Raw genomic sequence first — 12,071 nt, 5'->3', positions numbered from 1 at the left:
ACACAATGTTGGGTAATGGGTCGGTTCTGTGACTGAGCTTTATGGGTATGGGCAGGCGTTCCCATACAGCACTCTGACATAGACTGTGTGAAATAATGTAAGTGTCTGCAACAGTTGTGGCCGGAGGCTTTTTGTTTTGGCGTTGTCCGTCCATCCGTCCCATTCTCATGAACGTGATCTTGTGATCTCAAGACCACTTGGACTCAACAATGAACGGATTAGAATTATGAGGTCAAAGGTCGCAAAACATGTTTTTGTCCATAATTAAAGAATTCATTCACTAATTCTGATCAAACTTGACACAAATGTCTAACAGGATAAAATAATGAATGTCAAAAGGTCAAAGGTCAGCTTGACTTCCATCCAAGCATCCACCTTTTAGAATTTAGCTTCTTTGCACCAACGTCCATATCTGAAGGATCATCTACTGTCATGGTAACATGAGTCTGGACGGACGTGGACGTAAACTTTAACTGCAGCTTGCCTGCCATTTAAGTGAAGACAGTGTGTCCTGCTCTTTGTAAAGCTGTCTGATCTCTCTGCATGTCTCTTCTCTTCATGTCTTTCCATCGATTATTGAACAAATTAAAAACACATACACTTAATGGACATGTTTGTTTGTCAGAACTTGTGTTAGTGGTTTGTTGTTGTTGTTGTTGTTTTTTTGTTGGATCAGCTTTATGGTCAGTCGAGCTCTTGAAATCTGGTTGTGGAACATCCTGGAAGTCCACTCTGATGTCTTCCAGCTGGCGTCTACACGTTGAGTGAATTATCTGATCTCCAAACTCGAGCACGACATGAGCCGAGCAGAGAGACTCCCACAGGGTGCATCATGTCTTCGGCATAAAGGAGAAGACCAGCGAGCATAAAACAGTTTCACTGCAGAATTACTGTCTGACTTGGCAGCCCTTCAGGCCTCACACACACACACTGGCTAGCTCCTTTAATTGATGTCACAGTGTGAATCCTTGGGCTAATTATGTGCCCCGGCGAGACACAAACACACACACACACACACACACACACACACACACACACACACACACACACACAGAGGCTCTGTGTGTGGTTTATTTACAGTGTGTAGTTGAGCGTGAACGATGACATTAAAACTTAAGAGTCTGAGAGGAAATAAAATAAAACATGTTGCGGTGAAACCGTTTATTCTGTTTACTTTGTTCTCTAACGTCAGATGGGATTCCCCTCAGTGTCAGCGAAGGACAGTTTGGGAAGTAGGAAACACCCAAAAAATAACCAAGCTGCTTATATAAAAAAAGAACCTGACACACGGGGGCACGTCAGTATCTTTTCTCCAAACGTTGATTTTGTCAGGAGTACTACTGTGCAGAACACAAATATACGTACAGAATCTTATAAAAAGGTCCTAAAACAACCCGTTCTCACTCTGAAGTTGTCAAAAACCAGCGCTTGGTCTGTGACTTCTGGCGTCAGACAGCGACAAAAAAAGCCATCCTTTCACGTCTGCATGATACACAACTGGTCACTGTTATTGTTTAACAGTGCCTGACGTTGCAGAATGGAACGTGGCGGGACAACAACGAAGGTAGTGGCAGCGAACGTCCAACTAGGGCAGGCAAGAGGGGTGGATGGGTCCAACAACCACCGACTTTCACCCAGGAGGCCGGTGTTCACTTCTTGTAAGATTGTTAAGCCAAACCCTGTTCTGTTTTCCTAAACCCAACCACGTGTGTGTGTGTTGGCTAAACGGATTTCCACCGCCTTAACCTTTGTTGTTGCCCCACCATGTTAAATCGTTAAACAATAGTGGGGTTTCCATCTTCCACCTATTTTTATTTGCATTTTCAAAAATTGCAGAAAAAACTTGGATGGAAACGCCAGAAATTTGCAAAAAGGCTGAAAATTTGCAAAAAAGTTTTTACGCTTGGAGGGGTGGATTTGTCACGTATCGATAAAAGGAAAATGCGACTTTTTGCTATGGAAACAGGTTTTGCGAATAGACGATGACGTATCGGCACACAGATCCTCAAATGTGGCCCTTGACTTACGGAAATGTTTCAGCCAGAGTTCGTGAGTGAAATGCTGCTGGACAACTACTTCCCAACAGTCCTTCACACGCCTACGTTCCCATACACACGGAGAACGACACGGTGGTCTCCTTCCAGCTATTTCCGACAGTACTCTTAACATTAAACTTCTTCTTTGTCGTCTCTTCTTCAAGATGGTTAGGTACGCTGTGAACGCTGACAAAATGCTAACCAGAGTTCTCCCAAGAGCCGACAGGTTTATCGGGAATCTGTACATGGTCAGTTGTCGAATGTCAGTTGAGTGTGTTGTTGTTTACAGTGGGCATAAGACGCTCTCTTATGACGTCATCTCATGGCGCACTCTTCTTCTGCGGGGGTGTATTTATTTTGTTCATTTTACACGAGAAGCACCACCTACTGCTCTTCCTGTTGACTCCCAATAATCACAAAACAATAACGAAAGGAAACAGGCATAAAATCGCATTTTCTTTTGCGCATTTTCACAAAATTCGCTCAAAAATTTCGATACATTTGGATGGAAACCCGACTAATGATGGCGACCAGCTGTGTACATGTGAAAGGACGTCTTTTTCATCTGTAAGTGCGTCCATGAACCCTAGAAATGCGAAAAAACTCTCAAATATGGATAAAAAGTTTTTACGCTCTCATGAGGTGGTTTTTCAGACGTGTCGATATAGAAGTATATCGCAAAAGTATAATGGAAACACTTTTTTCGTATACATCACTGGACATGACATTGGTGAATTCCTCGTTCACGATCCTCTCCCAGAAATCCTTTATCCGTGGTTGCTGCCACACATAAGAACTTTGCCTTTAGAATACCACTCGCTGTCTTCGTCTTCGGTTGTAGACTACTGCAGCAGCAGCAGTGGCAACCGAGATGATCGTTCCAGCTCGCAAGAGATTTGGAATGTCCATCTTACTTCTGCAAACAAAGTGGAGTCTCGTGGGACGAGATTTTACGAGAATTACGGCTCAGACACAAAACACCTTTTAATGGAAACACCTGCAAGTCGCAATTGTACTTTGTCAAAACTTTAGAAATATCACATTTATTTTGCGCAAAACTGTGATGGAAACGCGACTAGAGTCTGACACTGAAAGCCACTGACCAAGCGGCCGGATTTTGACGACTTAGGAGTGAGACAGCGTTGGTCTCTCAAAGGAAACACAGGGAACTACAGTCAACTTAAGACTTTAAGGCAGCTCGGACACTAACTTTTTTTTTTTACGTTAAAACAACTAGTTAGTTTTTACAGTGCAGACTGTTAAAACGGTTGGTAGGATTTCATTAGTTGTTGCAAACTCACATCACTGTCAGTGAATCTGTTTGCATCAGATCTTTGTATTGAACACTTGGTGCAACCGTTGCAAATGTTCATCGCTGACTGTGTGAATAAATTGCTGCTGTGTGATGCTACACCCTCAGTGCGGTAAAAAGAGGTATTTGTGTTTTTGAATCTTTTTGTAGAGACAAACGAATGAACTGAGGAGTATCTGGTAAATCTGGTAACGTTTCTGCACGGTCAGTCCTTTAGTGTGTGTGTGTGTGTGTGTGTGTGTGTGTGTGAGAACTCTTCACTTACTGTACTGAATTCACTCGTTGCTTTTTTTTTCTCTGGATCTGATTTATAGCTTCGCTTCACAACAACCCAACAACCCTAAAAATACCAGCCTGTGTGTGTGTGTGTGTGTGTGTGTGTGTGTGTGTGTGTGTGTGATGCCTTGATATAGAGCCGTGGGAACAGGCCACACTGAATGAACGAGCTCCTTTAGAGCCTCCTCTGTAGCCGTGTTGTTGTGGACCAGTTGAGTCTGTGTGTGTCGCTGTGGGAAACTGGGAGCTGCCCAGTTAGGATGGAGGGAGCTGCTGAAGGGCACTAAGGCAGCAGCTGTTAGAGGAGACGACAGGGAGGAGACACTGTTGGTGACAGAGCAGCTCTCCTGTAGGTCTGTTTGTCTCAACGCTCCTCTCTTATCTCCTATCTCCTCTGTTCTTATCTCCTCCTATCTTTTCTTGCCTCCTCACCTATCCACTTGTTTCTCTCCTTTTCTCATATCTCCTTCAATCTCCTCTGCTCTCTACTTGTTTCCTTTCGTCTCTTACTATGTCCCCTATTTTCTCCTCTTGACTCCTCTACTCTTGTCTCATCTCCTCCTATCTCCTCTTGACTTTTTTCCTTTCCACTTGTGTCCTCTGACCTCCTGTCCTCTTTACTTGTTTCCTCTCTTTGCTTTGTTACCTTTCCTCTTCTTGTATTCCTTCCAAGCTCCTCCTCTCCTCTTGCCTCCTCTCCTCCCTGTTGTTGAAGGAGGAGGTAAAGAACCCGCAGTAATAAATCCAGTATTTATTGTCTCACTCCCTCTGATTAAAACAGAGGAGGGATGAAGTGAAGGAGACGAGGGAGGAGGCTGAAACAGAAAGTAAGGAAGGAGTGGGAGGGAAGGAAACAGACAAGGAACGAAGAGAAGCAGGAGGAATGAAGGATGGGAGGATGATTGTACGGTTTCAGTGTGACAGACAGGAGGAGTGTGGCTGCTGCAGCAAAGTAATTACTGTTTACTTTGGACACACACACACACACACATACACACACACACACACACACACGCAGCACTTATACCCCATCACCAGGACTTGCTGTCTCAGCTCTGTTTGACAGAGTTCTGTTGTAAGACTCTGCCGGTGCGTTCAGCTGCTGTCTGACACACAGCTCAACACGAACCAGAGGAATTCATCAGGTCATCTTTTACAGTGTCCAGGTTTAACTTTGGTTTTCTTTCTCTGACAGTGAGATCTTTTCTGCAGGCACCACAGTGTCCATAAACACACCACGATGAGGTCTGAAGACACTTCTGCTTCTCACACACAGCTGTCAATCATGAGGCCACACCCCCTTTAATTAAATCCAAACTTATCAGAAAAAAGAATACACAAACATAGATCAGCATCATAAGAACTACCTAAAATGACAGAAACCTTTATTTTAGTTCGGCCGATGTCCCAGCCTTTAGCATGAGAGGGTGGGGTTCATGACCTGTACTGCAGCCAGCCACCAGGGGGCAATGGAGATGTTTTGGCTTCACTTTCGGGGAGCTGTCAGTCATCCATCTTTATATACATAAACAGGTGATTTTGGACCAAATAGAAACTCTTCCATAATTCTAAGAACCTCCCTTTTATTATGTCCGCACCGCAAGTCCTCAAAACAGTCATAGTTCTTCGAACACCATTTTGAGGGACTTTTCAAGCTCCTATCTCAGAGTAGGTTCTCTCCCAGTACAAGAGGAACCTTGAATGACAAAATTGTACACAAATGTATGTTTATGGGTCAAAGACAGCCAATGGATTTTTAAAAACCCATTAACCTGTTATCAACAGCTTTTAACGGGAAAAATTGAAGAATACACTGACAAACGGATAGACGGTGAAGTTCAGGCTTTGCTGAGCATATATGTGATAGTAGAAATACAGCTGCTGGCCAGCGGTGTGAATGCAAAGTGACAAAGCCCTTGAAGGTTTGTAGTTTTGGAGGAGATCCCCAGTGAGCAGTTTCTCCTGGGGAGAACTGTTTCCCCCAAAACACCTAATGTTATAAATTAGCTATCTGCAGCACTTTCTCTGCAAAATTTTATTTGATTTAACCCAGTTTTCATCAGGTAAGAGGAGTCAGCTGAATCTGGATAACATGAGAGACTGCCTACAATTTTGCCACAGCCTCGGCACAATATATCACTGTGTCATCTGCATAAAAAATGAAAATTGGCACCAAAAACATTTGACCAAGACTATTAATGTAAATGGAAAATAACAGCGGACCTAACACAGAAACCTGGGGTACAGTTTTCATACTGAAACACACTGAAGCCAGCTGCCTGGAGCTCAAATAAATAAACTGTAGATATGTTCAGGTATGATGCCAAATTCTCACTTAATAGACTTAAACCTGCAAAAAAAGTACTTAAATCCAAAACTGTATGCTCAGTGGATTACATTTACTCAGCTGACACCTTTGTCCAAAGCGCATTTAACCCCATGGGTGTGACCCCAAAAAGTGCAGGAATCATGCAGGTACATCAGCTTTGTCAAATCTGCCGTTCGACCTCAAGTGCTGCATTTAACTCAAGACGATGTTCCGTTTGTCCTCATGGAGAGAGTTCAGCTCTGTTGTCCTACATCTCCCAGAATGCAACTGGACCACCGGCACAAAAGGGGTGCATGCACATAGACATTCGCTTCTTTGGGCTCCATCTGAGTGTGAAACCCTTTATGTTTCTGTATGTATTTATTTGCAGCTGCAGTAAGTGACTTCTTTCACATCACACTTAATCATTTGATCAATTATTAGTATGAAGTTTTTCATTGATTAAAACATGGCAACTTAACTGAACCCTGATATCTTGATATGAGAAGTTTGTATCAACATTGTTATATTGAAGGATGATAAATATTAAGGCACAGCTGGATGTCGAGCTAAAAAATGGACCATAGTCTCATGACAGATTGATCACTTCCTGTGTTTGGCAGCAGATTTGTGTTTGTCGGAGGGATGAGGCTCGGTCCGAGGAGGAAGTCGAGTTCAGAGGCGACGTGAAGTGAATTTTCTTCCCGTTTGGATTTTATCCTGTGAAGAAAAAAGCTTCATTTGTTGGCCTGCGTTGAACCTTCGCCTGCGTGGAAACAGCAGATTGTTGTACAAGAGCGCAGCTGTGAGAGTTTTCACAACGCTCCTCTAATCCCCCAGCAGTCCTTGAACCTCACACACACACACACACACACACACACACACACACACGCGCCCTATCCTCCAGTCTAAATGACAGACCTCGCTAACCACAGGGATCTAATTGTAGCGCTGCTCCTCAGTGTGTGTTTGTGTGTGTGTTTTGTGTGTTTCAATGTGTTTGTATGTGGGTGTGTGACACTCTGCTCTCTAATCTTGTGTGTGTGTTGGCTAGCTGTCCCTCCCCAGAGAGGGATGGGGGGCAACGACAAAACGGCTACCCAGGAATAGCACGCTGTGCTGTGGGCGAAACTCCGGGGTCGCCTGGGTGGAGACCTGGAGGAGAGGGAGGAGGAGGAGGTGAGGACAGAAGGGGAGGAGGAGAGAAGTAGAGCGTACAGAAGGGATCAGAGATAGGAGAGGAATGAAGGGACTGAGGGGTGATGAGGAAAGAGGGAAGGGAGAGAGAGATGATTAAAGTTATAGATTACTGATCAGATCATTGAGATCATGCTCCTATGGAAATGGAAACATAACTGATATTCAGAGGAAAACGTGATTTGATACAAACATTACGTCATACATTTGGTATCTATCAAGATATTTTATAACACTTTATCATTTCATTGTGTCTTAAAAGACATACAGGGCTGCACACGACTCGACGATGCTAACCATACATCAGAAATGACACTAGATATCAAACCAGCGACTGTATCATATGAAGTTTCTCCTCCTCTGTGCAGCTGCATCATGTCTGCAGCTGTCTCTACCAAAGAGTAGCGTGAAAGTCAAGAGCGCTCACTCTGCAGCAAAATCTGGGAGCCATAACAATCCCAGAAATACACTGCACGACAAACTGGCTAGCAAGAAAAACCCAAAAACAACTGCACAACTTGAAGCGATCTCAGTCGACTGAGGGGTCTCTGACTGATGATTCCAATCACCAGCTTTCACGGAGCAGCCATAAGGAAATAGTTTTTATTTTTAGAAAGTATGCTTGCATTTACTCTCTTGCAGACACCACTCTCATGTCCATATGTCAAAAATTAAAGTACAGCCAGGAGCCAATTAGCTTAGCTTAGCATAAAGAGTGAAAACAGGTTCTACCAGCGAGCCGGGCGTGATGACAGAGTGATGACAAGACATACTGCGGCAAAGAATACGTATTTTTTATTTATTTATTTTACTTTGGGACAGAGCTCAACTTTCAGTTTTCTCCTGTATCTAGTCTTGATGCTAAGCTAAGTTACAATGTTGGATGTTCATATTAAACGTGGCTAAATTTTCAAATAATGAGGTAAACATAATAAATTGATCCCTGTGAGCAACAGCTCTTTAGACCGTTCTGAATACTCTGTTTCCAACGAGACAAGTTGGCATCAGCTCCTGACAGATGTCTTTAGACAGTCATCTGCTCCAGTAGCAAGTATTTACATTACATACACTGCTACACTGCTGTGGGCTTGGGCCCACAGAGCAGCACATCAGACACTTCTGCCAGCCGAGCGGCTAACGTCTGCTTTAGCCCTCCACTAACCTGAGCGGGATGAAATTATTTAATCGTGCAGCTCTTCAAAGCTTTCCAAGTGTTAACAGACTGAATGGATTTTCCAGTGTAACATCCCGTTGGGCCCAGTGGCATCACATGATGGATCCGGAGGTTGTAATTCCACGGTTTGGTCACTATGTCAGATTGGCTCGTTCCTAAAGGCGAGGCAGAGACATCGAGAGTGCGGAAATGGAAGACCCAATATTGACAGAAGGTGAATACAGATGTGTCAGCACAGACAGGATGTGGAGAATAAAGTGCTTTTAAACATGTTCTAGTAGAAACTCAAAATACATGTATGAACCTGAACATGAGCAGAAAAGGCCTTTAAACTCAGATTTATCTTCTACATTATAAATCAGTGTTTATGTCCACACTAAGTTTTTATTTTTGATAAATCATGTGAAAGTGTGTGACATCATGTGCGGGATGAAAAACTGTTTGCTACTTGTTGTCCACACACAGAGAGGAATTCAACAGCTGCTGTGTGTCTTTGTTTCGGATCTGTTTTCAGCTTAAGCTGCTATTTATTTTCATAACTGCGTGTGTGTGTGTGTGTGTGTGTGTGTGTGTGTGTGTGTGTGTGTGTTTGTGTGTGTGTGTCTTTATCGCCGTCATTAATCACAGTAACACTCTCCATAAGTGTGTTGACTTGTTCTCGGTGTCGTTACATAAACAGTTCAGACACACACACTCAGTCTGACTCTCTGATAACCTCTCCCCTGAACTGCCTCGTCATGCTGCTTTTATTCTTTTCTTACAAATCATGTTTATGATTATTGTGATTTTTATTTTTAGACTGTGGGACAGACACTTTGTCTTCCTGCAAGAAGTCAAATTGACTCTTTGACCCTGTTATTGTCAGGAGTTTTTGAATAAAGCCTTTGTGTTTTATGTCATGAACATGTTTAACATTATTTTGTTTAGTTTGAGGCCTGCTTGGCTGCAAAATGTCAGAAATATACAGAATGACACAATGAAGATAAGATAAGAAGATAAGACAGTCTGAAGCCCTGACAGTGCTGGCTGCAGTGTCCTGAGTCACACAAGTTAAAGGGATACATCACTGATTGTAAACCAGCTCTGTATCATCACAGTGTGGGCAGTATGTGTGAATGAACTGTGATAAACTTCCCTCCATCTCACCTGCTCATCTCCAGCTCCAAACACATCATCTGGTGGATTTCTGCTGGCTCTAGAGCTGCTGCTTGAACTACAGATGGTATTTCCTCATGTCTGTACACCTGCCACCGCCAGGGACACATGAGCCGCCCCTTCAAACTCAGACCAAATTCAGATCAATCAGTAAAACTAGGCAGCGCTGATCAACTTACACAGAGATTGCAAGAGCTGCTATGAAGTCCCGTCTTTATCCCGCCTTTGGATTTCAACTGAGATCCAAACAACAGCAGCGTCATGTTGCTGCAGTGTGAGATTTTAGACAGCATGCCGACATCATGGAAGCTAAAAAGGAGTGACGGGTGCGACATTTAACACAACATCGCCGGCCTCTAGTGTGACATATAACATACGTGTCAGCAGCGCTTTATAAACAATAAATATGACACAACATGGCAACAACAATCAAACACCGTCTCTATTATTAGCCGTCTGATCTCGTCCTTTTCAGCTGCTGTTAAAGGGATAGTGCACCCAAAAATGAAAATTCAGCCATTATCTACTCACCCTTTAAGTCTTCTTTGAGTTAGCTGCTAACTGCTACCAGCTGCTATTAAAATCTCCACCACCTGGGTCGCACACATAACACATCATCAAAACGTCACACCCGTCCTGCCGGTTGTCCCTTTTTATACAGACAGCGTTTTGGTGCTGACACCACCTTTAGAGATACAGCTGTACATGCTTTTATTTGATTTTTCTTGATTACTGCAGCAGCCTTTATTCCTGTCTGAATCCAAAAACCTGGCAATGACTACAGATCGTTCCGAAATCAGCCGTTCAGCTTTTAAAGTTACAATGTGTAATTTATTTATTAGCAAATATCAACTATTGCTTTCATAAATATATATTTACTAAAGTGTAATGTAATTCACATACAAGGAGAAGCTTTCTCATAGGCTTAGAATGATTTCTCTATATATACACAGGCAGGGCGCGGTCTGCTGGAGGCTGCCTTCTTGTGTCGCCATATTTGAATACAGTGGCTGAAAGAGATATACACGCTTCGCCTTTCGCGTCTATGTAGAACTTGCCGTCACTGGAGACAGAGAAGGTGAAGATCAATCCGGGGCGCTTCTGCGTGAACCTGCTTTGTACTTTTATGATTCTGTCGCACTTTAAATGGAGGACCACACATATGTTTTGCCCCGTAAGAGGGAAACCACGCCACCAAATAAAAGAAAAAGATCAAGCGAGGACGGGACAAAACGCGAGTGAATATCGGCGTTGCTTATTCCACGTGGAAAGAACTCCTGTGGGAGAACACTCTGGAGACGCATATATTATAATCGTACCAACCTATATTTGCCACACTGTGCCATGACGATCACATGAAACGTGTTATTTTAGCATTACTGTGCTAATGTTTGCTCATGTTACCAAAACAATTAGAAATAAAACACTTCTAGCATAACGTTATATCTCACAGATAACCTATATCTCACTGATGACGCAGTTATTCAGCAAACTAGCGTTTATTACTGAACAGTACAGGTTACTGTTGGCCGTAACCACGCCAAAACAACCAACAAACAAGAACTTAGCTGTAACTCCAACTGTGTGTGCTCATACACACACCAGCACGCGCACTCACACAGCTCTCATCCCCGTCACGCTCGCACCCCGCCCCCTACCTATACTCACTCAATCCCAAACATGCCATTAACTCACAGAACATTGACATTATAACAGAACATTTACTGCAGGGTCGCTACAACAAAACCAAAACCAAGAAGTACAATCATATCACACTGATTTCAGTCGCCTTATATCGGCTCCCTGTTTGTTTTAGGATTGACTTTAAAATCTTAGTGGTTATTTTTAAGGCTCTTCATGGACCCAGATTATATTTCAGACCTTTCATTATGAACCTCTGCGTAGTTTCAGATACTACTTCTGCAGCATAACGGCGTGATATTCCCGCTTTGAACCGGCAGTGTGAAAGGGGCTTGTGATATAAGATCGTTTGTTACCAGCCCGCCACCGTATTGTTTTTTTTTTTTTCATAGCTATTCTCCCTCTTGAGTCAAATGAGATGTCACAGCCCTTTTCTTCTGTTTTCTCTGGTCATGTGGCACCAATTTCAGAAGTATTTGCACCTTTTTTACTGCACAAACAACTCATTTCATGGAAAGATCATCTCTCCAGCAGTGACATACTTCTTTAAACTCCTCGGGAAATAAATGCACTCTGCAGATTCCATGCCACTCTTCTGATTCTGGTATTTGTCATGAAGGAGCTCACATGTCAGTGGTGCTTGAGAAAATACCAGAGGGTCACAAAAATATTAGGAACCATCAAGTGAAGATCATGAATATTGAAACATTCTGGGTCAATCTGAGGAGGAGTTTACATACTCTGGAACAAAGTGTTTTATGGAAGGTTGGAACGATGTCTGTGCTCAGCTCTCATTTCTGTCCCTGGCTTCTGAAAAAGCACTTAAAACGTCTGAGAGTTAAGAAGTGTTCGATGCTTTAATGGGTCATGTCAGCAATTCTCATCTGGTTCACTGAAGACAGCTGGACTTTGTCTCTGTAACTGCTGCATTCCTGATTCTGTCCACTCGTTATATTTTAATGACGTTCTCCA

At 43.1% G+C, this 12,071-nt stretch overlaps 1 protein-coding gene across 4 annotated transcripts in view; it reads left to right on the top strand.

The window, feature by feature from the left end:
* raph1a (Ras association (RalGDS/AF-6) and pleckstrin homology domains 1a) overlaps window positions 1-12,071 on the top strand; it is a 98,422-nt gene that overhangs the window by 43,328 nt on the left and 43,023 nt on the right. The gene's annotated exons all lie outside the window — the stretch shown is intronic.

The sequence above is a fragment of the Epinephelus fuscoguttatus genome, linkage group LG13 (assembly GCF_011397635.1).
Source record: "Epinephelus fuscoguttatus linkage group LG13, E.fuscoguttatus.final_Chr_v1".
Classification (NCBI taxonomy): Eukaryota; Metazoa; Chordata; class Actinopteri; order Perciformes; family Serranidae; genus Epinephelus; species Epinephelus fuscoguttatus.
Note: the sequence above shows the minus strand (reverse complement) of the source record. Positions and strands in the feature narration are given on the sequence as shown.